This window comes from Echeneis naucrates, chromosome 11, assembly GCF_900963305.1.
Source record: "Echeneis naucrates chromosome 11, fEcheNa1.1, whole genome shotgun sequence".
NCBI lineage: Eukaryota > Metazoa > Chordata > Actinopteri > Carangiformes > Echeneidae > Echeneis > Echeneis naucrates.
The window spans coordinates 1,880,250-1,888,880 of NC_042521.1; positions in this window are offsets into that span (position 1 = coordinate 1,880,250).

Below are 8,631 nucleotides of genomic sequence, written 5' to 3' on the forward strand. Positions count from 1 at the left end.
AAGACGCTTAAATTTCAGATGTGTCGTCCTCTGGTTCGGTTTCAGTCTGCAGGTCGGATTCATTCAGAGAAAATGACGTGACCCATTTCAGGTTATTTCCAGTTTTTCCTTCAGAGGAATTTTTCGACACGTTTGGATGTCTTTTATTTTTTTTTTAGCCTTCGGGAAATGAGCCTGAGAAGCCACGACCTCCCTCGCCTGTCTGTAATTAGCCGCAGAGCGCTCTGCGGTGATGGCGAGGCGAACGACCCTCTGAGGGGCAACACAACGTTAATCAGAGCCTGCGAAAAAGAACAACACAACACGAAGAGAGATGAGGTTCAGCAGGCAAATGAGATGCCAAATGGGGCATACCAAACGGGACGGAGGACGCTGCATGTGTGTGTGTTGTGTACGTATGAGCATGACCACAGGCTTCTTTGTGGAAGGGGTACGTACGCCATATGCACATGTTCTGTGGATTGTGTGTCTGTGTGTGTTTTCTTTTAAAAGGTTTTTTTTCCCAGAAACTCATTAACATTCATCCACGTCGGCAGCCTTCCATAAACAGTCATTAGAGGAGGAACGCTTACAGTAACTCCGGATCACTGAGCCTCTTCACGCTTCTCATCTTATTCCTTTAATTTGAAATCTATCAAAACACTGTATGAAATAAACACTTCCATTCTGACACGGCGCTCCGGTTTGCAAACTTTTCCTTCCGCCACGCAGAGGACTCCCCGGTGGAACGCACAGTTTGTTCTCTTTGCTTTTCCAGAAAGGGAACGTTTATGCTGTCGTGTTTCTGCTTCTGGCTCGTTAGTCCAAATTACAGACTGATTCAAAACGAGCCGATGTTTGCAAACACAGTCTGCGCTAAATGTTGGAGCTTTTTTTTTTTAAAGATCAGGAAAAATGTCGTCAATCCAGAATCATTCAAAAGGCGCCACGAGTCCAGAGACAAGAAACAGAAAAGGCTAAACGAAGCGCCACAGCTGAAAAATAATCTGTCGCTCTCACAGTCTGAGGCAGAAAAGCTTGTGAAATAATTCAAAAAGAGCTGAATCATTTCCGAAAGAAGATCTGTAAAGTTTGAAATAATTAGAGATGAAATTAGTCTCTAGTTTGAAGACTTCAATGCAACATCACTTCTTTTCCACGTTTTTCCAAAACACTTCCTGTTTTTTTAGAAACATGTTGCTGAAGTAACAAATCGGAGAATCAAGTTAATTCAAAGAAAACTACAAAGACGGACTCTCGTTTTTAAACTTTAAACTAGCTGTGTCAGCAGGAATGTGAAAATAACAGAATAAATTCATTTTTGGTTTTGATGGGTCTGAGAATATAATCTGAATCATCTCCGTTCCAGCTGATGCATGCTAATGATGTTTAGCTCTAGCTGGCACTCACCTATTGATCACCTGTAAGAGGACTCACATTATTCAGCACTAATATCACATAAATCTTTCCCACACACAATTATCTCTAATCACACCGTATTCATCTTAAAAATCAGGTTTCATTTAATCCGCCTGAAACTGCACGCTCACAGTAAGCTGCGCCTGATTTAGCCATTTTCCTGCCTTGAATAATCCACGTTGACGATATTCAGCGTTTGCATCTAATGAAGACGAATGAAGCTCCCTCTGCTGAGCGTCAGCTGCCATGTTGGCGGGTGAAAGTTGAGAGAGAAGGTGAGTTATCCGAGGTGGGACGGAGGGAAGGTCCAGGCGAGCTGGACGTACTCCAAAATAATTAAATGAAAAGGAATCATCGTCTCCCACCATCAGTATCACAGAGGAAAAAATATGGAATAGTAGGAATAGAAAACCCAGAGTTCTCTGCTGCAGATAAAAGCAGAGCGTCCTGTGTGGTCGGCGACAGGAAGCTGATTTTTTTATTCAAAATGAACTCCAGACTGTCGGAGGTCTTACAGACGTCTTTAAAGAGTCTGCAGAGAAACGGTCTCTCCCCTCACGCTGAGTAATAAGGACCCAAACTCAGCCGGACAGCCGGACTCCCTCGTGAATGTTTCAGCTCTGGACCTTTTTCACTCACGACAGAAGCGTCGTCCCCGAAATGGAACAAAACAATCGTCCCAGTTTTCTTCTGGCACATTCTTCCGTATCGCTGCGCTTTGATCGAGGTCATGGAATAATTGCAGAGTCACATTTTAAGCTAGATGAAACTTCTTCCTCTGGATCTGCGGCTGTGATTGGTTGACGGTCGGCTGTTGCCTTTCACGCTCAGTTTATTTGAAGCTAATTGTCGGCGTGCAGAAGGACTTTTTAATAAAGAGGCTTATCGCCAACTGTGATTAGGACTCAGTGGGCCGGCGCTCTTTTGTTCCTGCACACTGAGTTTCACTCTACAGCGTGATTTCCTTTTCAAAAGGCCGTCGGGTGTTCCCCCGGGCTGCAGAGTCGGGACATGAAATGTTCTGGTCACAAAGTTTCCTCTACCATTCAAACCTTTTTAGTTCGTCTGGCAGTTTTTTGCCTTTTTGTAGAAAAAGAACGATCGTAAATTGCTCAAATTGTCCGAGTTCCTCCATGTTTATTCATGAGCGGACTGCTGATGCCTCACCCTGACCTCGTTTGTTCTGAAAAAAGTCTGCACTGTAGAATGTTTAAAAATGAAAAGTTAAAGTGATTTCCATGTCTTTGATTCTGAATCAGGTCTAAGTTCTGCATTAAAGGCCTCAAAGGTCTGTGTCCACAGAGAAATACAGGACTTCCTGAACGCTGTGATGTCACAACAATGCACCAAATCATCTGGTCAGCCAATCAGGATCCTCCTCTGGGTGTTTAGTATTTTAAATAAAAAGCTAAATATTGGACTTTATTTCATTTTCATCTGAATCTTTGATTCATATCAAATCTCCTGCCAAATTTCCTGCTGAAGAATCCCTTTATGGGGACGAAGAGTTTCCACATCTCCCAAATAAATCCCCCCCCCCCCCCCCCCCAGCTGGATGTGATTCAGGTTAACGAGCACAGTCTCGTTGTCAGTTGTCGAGTTTAGCTGAGAACAGACTGACAGATCTGGAGCCGAAGCTCTCGGCTGTCTGAGCCTTCAGGCGTGTTTGCCAATAAAAACTCATGACCCGCGGTTCTATAACTGTTGGACACTGACAGCCCCCCCCGGCTGTGGAGGCAGACATCCAGGTTGTCTTCCCTCTGACTGAACACAGTTAACTTCCTGTTTCACTCCGGTGTTGATCCAAAGTAGTTAAATACGGAGAAGAAAACAAAAAACTTTAACTCACTTTAATGGAAACCGCAGTGAGTCACAGCTGTCAGCCAATCAGGAGAGAGCGTGGAACGCGTTAACAGCATCATTGTGACGCTTCAGGCTGCAGAGATCACATCTGCTGCCCCCCCATCACCTCCTGTCTCCCATCCGTCTCCTCATTAATCACATTTCACCTTCCCGTTAACTCCCATCCCTCCAGACGCCCCCAGCTGAACCTGGGAAATGTCACATCACGGCGGCGAGTCGAGTTTATGCGCCTCATCGTTTTTAATATAAATATGGTGTTCCTCTTCCCAGTTACGGTAACTTCGCTAATGGCCACACGCAGCGTACGACGGGGTCACAGAGGTCACAGAGGTCACAGAGGTCGGACACAAACCCAAACCTGCAGGTTATTAAGAGGAGAAAATGATGTGTGGTCTCATTATTGTCTGATGCGAACCACCCTCGGAGTAAATACCCCGGGGGGGGGCGGGGGGGTTCCTTGAGCATCCTCAAACAGGAAGTTGACTCCTTCACATCCCAGTCTGACCCCGCCCCCCAACCCCGACTCAGAGTCGCTCTATATTAAAAAGAATAAAACATTAAATTGATTATTATTCATTTTGACCAACAGCAGCTGAAGAATAAGTGAAGTAATAAGTGAATATTCTCCGGAGTGATGACTTCGCTCTTCACATTATTGAGGTTTAATGCTGATGTGCAGCTTCTAAAGCGGAGACAGCGAGACGGATGAAGGGACGAAGGGACGGGGGGACGGTGACCAGCATTTCAGCTTTACACAAAGCAAACCGGTTTTCAACCTTCTGACTCAGTCCAGTGATTTTTTTTTATCTATTATATATTTTCTGTGTTGATGAGCAGAAAACAGACGACAAACAATGAGACAGTTTGGTGACAAAACATCTGCAAAAACAAAGAAACCCGACAATGACTGACAAACTGATATATTACTATATTTTAAAATGTTCATCAGACAGGAAACACATTCAAATATATAAAATGATTCATTCATAAATATATTATCAAAAGGTAAAAATGCTCGAGCTGCCTATCAGCATTTATGTCAGTTTTTCTCTGAAACAGAAAACTTCATAAAACAATAATGAACGTTTGTTTTATTAAAAACAATATGAGTGAAGATCAGACAGAGAGATGTATGATTACAGATTTATGAGTGTCAACTTGAGGCTGATTTTCATGTTATATTATCCTCATTTTAACATTTCTAAAGTCTCTGTCGTTGAATTAATGAAGCTGCTGAGTCAAAGTCCGGCTTCAAAATACTGTCCAAAAAAAGTTCTACACAAAAGAAGTACACACGTGTTGTGTATCCAAGCCAGGCAATTCATCAGTGGGTTATTAGTGTGGAGACCTGAAGACTCTGAAATGCATTGTGGGACTTCGATCTCTGAGCCGACTGCGATTAGATCACAACGCCTGATTCTCTCATCAGTATGCTGCCGCTGACATTTCAGCGCACAGCAGACCTGTCAGGTGTGTGTGTGTGTGTGTGTGTGTGTGTTTAACTGATGCAGGTTGGAGGTTTTTTACATCTTTAACAACCAAGCAGGAAGTAAAAGCAGCAAACGTCGGCTCCAAACAGGGAAGAACAAACGCAAACAATGTTTGGAGCATCAGGAATCATCCAAACATTAAAGTCTGAAGTGTGTGACAACAGACAAAAACATTTTCTGAGTCTGAAGACTTTTTCAACCTTTAGAGCTGAAACAGGAAGTTTTTTTTAATTACCCGCTAAATCTAAATTTAGCCACCCTGTGAATTATAATTATTTAAGATTCTGTTTTTCACAAAAAGGAAAAAGATGATAAAATAAAAATATCAGTTTGTCACCAAAAGGTAGTTTAATTTAGCTTTAGAGCCACAGAGAGGGTTCAGGGTTCAGATGCACTGACCTGGAGCTGGTGCTCTGAACCGGCTCGGTCCTCAGAGCAGAGAACAGGCAAAGTCCGGATCTGAGGCAGGAAGAGTCGGGAACGGTGAACAGATGAAAAGTGCAGCAGGTGAGGGGAGGAGTCCAGGTGAGGTGGGAGGGGCTGGGAGAGCCATTTTAAGAGGCACATGAGAAAAACAATAAAATGTGAACACGCTCTCACTTTCACATTAAATTCTCAGGTCGTCCCACGCTGCAGATTTCAGCTGAAGAACGTCCAGAATCAACCTGAGGCCAAAAAATAATTCAACAAATATTGTTCATGTTGCCAGAAATGCTGTTTGATGATGAGTGAAGACGAACACACACAGACACACACACGGGGCCCGAGGAGGCGCTTTGTGATTGGCAGCTGGTTGGGATCAGGTGGAGCCGCCGCTGAAGGTTTTTGAGGGCAAACGAAGCCTCAGAGAGACGTTTAGACTGACGGCGAGAAGAGGAGCGACAGACGTGACGGCTGAACCTCCATCTGACCTGCTGTCTGCTCACACAAACACACAAAGGTCAACTTCGGATAGCATCCATTAATGATTCAGTCTTCGCCTCGAACCCTTTCAGCTGAAAAATAAAATGAGACTTTAGCACCTCATGGAAATAAAAATATAACCTCAGATGTTCTGTCAAAGAAAACAATGAGAGTCTGATTCTGAAGAGTTTGTTTCACAAAACAGGAAGTTGAATACGTGTTATGTGAAGGTGAAGATGAACTCCCTCAGCTGGACAGCATGGTGGCGGCTTCACCCTGAAGACACGTCCTGAAGAACGTGAGTAGAAACTGGATGAAAACATTTCCTGGAACTGGAGAGTGTGTGTGTGTGTGTGTGTGTGCGTGGTCGTTAAGGAGACCCTGAAGCCTGAAGGAATGACATCACAGAGTGAATAAAAGATGTCTGTATTTGAACTAATCTGAAGGTCAAAATGAGCTGAAAGGAAGAAAGTTATATGGAGGTAAAATGTCTGAACTGCATGTTCCAGCCATCTGGTTCCCATTGAGACAGTGAACTCACCTCTCACCCAATTCTACATCAGGCCTGACGACACAACAGCGCACACACACAGACACACACTGAAAACAACAGTGTGTATTCCCCTCGCGTGTCTCTGGTCTTTGACGCGGCTTCTTGCGCTCGCTGACTCTGATCTTTTATTCTTCTGCTGACCTTCATCGCTTTAATATGAAAGAGCTTCCCTCAGCCACAGAAATGTTTAAATGTGTTTACATCTGAGCCGTCAAACGGAGGAAGTCCTGGCCGTCTGCCTTCCTCCTGGTCAACGTTTCTGTTTCACTGCGACAGCGTCATCGTTTATAATTCGGGGTTGAACAGAGAAGCTGCTGCGTTGAGACTCATTTTTCATTTTTCTGGTTATTTCTCATCAAACATGATGCAGGCAGCACATCGTCACAGTTAGCATGTCGCGTGTTAGCCGTTAGCTTGGTAACACTGAATTAAACAGCGAATACTTTAAAAGAAGCAGATTTTTCGGGCCATCATTGTGTATTTGTTTTTTAAATGATTGTGCCGATATATTCTATTCTCTGTTCTAGTGCAACATACAAGTTAGCATTGGACTGTTGTTTCTGTTCACACATCGTGAGAAAAGAACTCGGACTTTAACGGGTAAACCGGAAAAGAACGTCTCATCGAAAATAACGGATTTGTGTGAGTTTACAGTTAAAAGAGGAGGCTGCGTGCTTCAGCAGCAGGGTCATGAGGCCTGGCACAGCTCGGCACAGCTCGGCACCAGGCGGGCCGACCGAGCACGGATTGGCTCGGACCTTCGGCGACAGCTTGGGCAGATGGTCGGCGGCGTGACGAGGGTGTGCTGCTGACGCAAACATCGGCGAACAGCTGAAACAACCCACCACACACAGGTGGTACGGAGATCCACTCCCACTCACACACACGGACCAGGCTGCTGTGTGTTACATAACGGAGGTTGAGGGACTTCACTCTCTAATGCATCGGGGACTCTCCGGTCACAGCAGTAGTCATGGAAACACACACGTTCGCACACACAACGCTGCAGAAACATGAACTGCGTCACAAAACCAGCACTCTGTGTGCACACTAACATGAAGTGGTGATACAGACACACAGCGAGTGGACGTGTCAGAAGGGTCCGACTGCCTCCCAACGGTCCGCCGCTGCAGCTTCGTTTGGTTCAATACTCACTCTGACACACACAGACGCACCGACAGGCTGATATTTAAAACACAACAGTCATACACGGATGTATCTGATGGACAAATATTTCATTGCTGCTCACCTCGTCTCTAAAACAAACTCACTTATTTACTTTGTGTTTACGGGAACGTCAGACACGTGTTGACGGAGCTGCAGGTAACGACGTCCCTGCTGAGTCAGCACACACCAAGACACCAGAGAAAGTCCGTGGTGAGTAACGATAAGCCTTTATTGATGTTTGGAGGGGAAAAAGCCAGACCACATGTGCCGTCACCTCTGTGGACTGGTGAGGAGTTGAGGGAAGTGCTGCGCTCATGGGAAGTGTAGTTCATAACAGTCAGTCACAACAAGGAGAAGTTAGCTGAGAATCCACAAAGTAGAAGGAGAAATAACAAGGCTGTGTACATTGTTGTCATCATCGTTATTATTGTTGTCATCATTACCCGCAATGCCGTTTTTTTTTTTTGTTTGTTTGTTTGTTTGTTTGTTTTTTTGTCGTAAAGCAGCAAACTGTCGCTGCCAAACAATGTGAGGGCGCCTCAAATGGCCGACAGGAAAAAGATGCAACACGCTCAACAACACAGTTACATAGAAAAATAGCACTGTCAAAAAGTCTCTGAAACGTCTGTGAAGAAATCCCCCAAATCCCAGATATCAAAAAAAAAAGAAAGAAAAGAAATTAAATCTTTCTTCCAACAACAGATTGAAGCGTGAGACTTTTCCTCTACGGACCTGTGAGGCTAAATCAGAAGAGTCTGCGTGTCAGGACTTCAACAAATCCTCCAAAAAGAGAAAAGACAGGACATAGAACTACAGCTCCCATAATTCACCTGGGGTTCAGGAAGGTGACAGCAGCTAACAGGCTCACCGGAAATCAAATAAAGTTGTTTCTGGGACTCAAACAGGGATTTAAGTGAGAATGGAATCAGAGTTTCCCTCCAAGAAAAACCAGGAAACCCCTAAAAAGTAAAAGATGAGAGCATCAACAACAGAAGCCGTCGGCGCCTCGCTGCTAACCATCAGATTTAGTTGACATCCCTAAACGCAGACACAACGGAGCTAAATTCAGTAAGCCACGCCCACAAAACAGCCACTGTCCAGTCATAGCACAGCGGCAGAGTTTTAATTGGTTTGAGTTAAATGAACTGGCTTCAAATTGTGCTGAATTAGTTTTGATAATTAGCTCTAAACAAAAAACGTACAAAACAACACAACGTTGACTTCATTCACTGACTGTGATGTCGTCTCTCGTGAGCG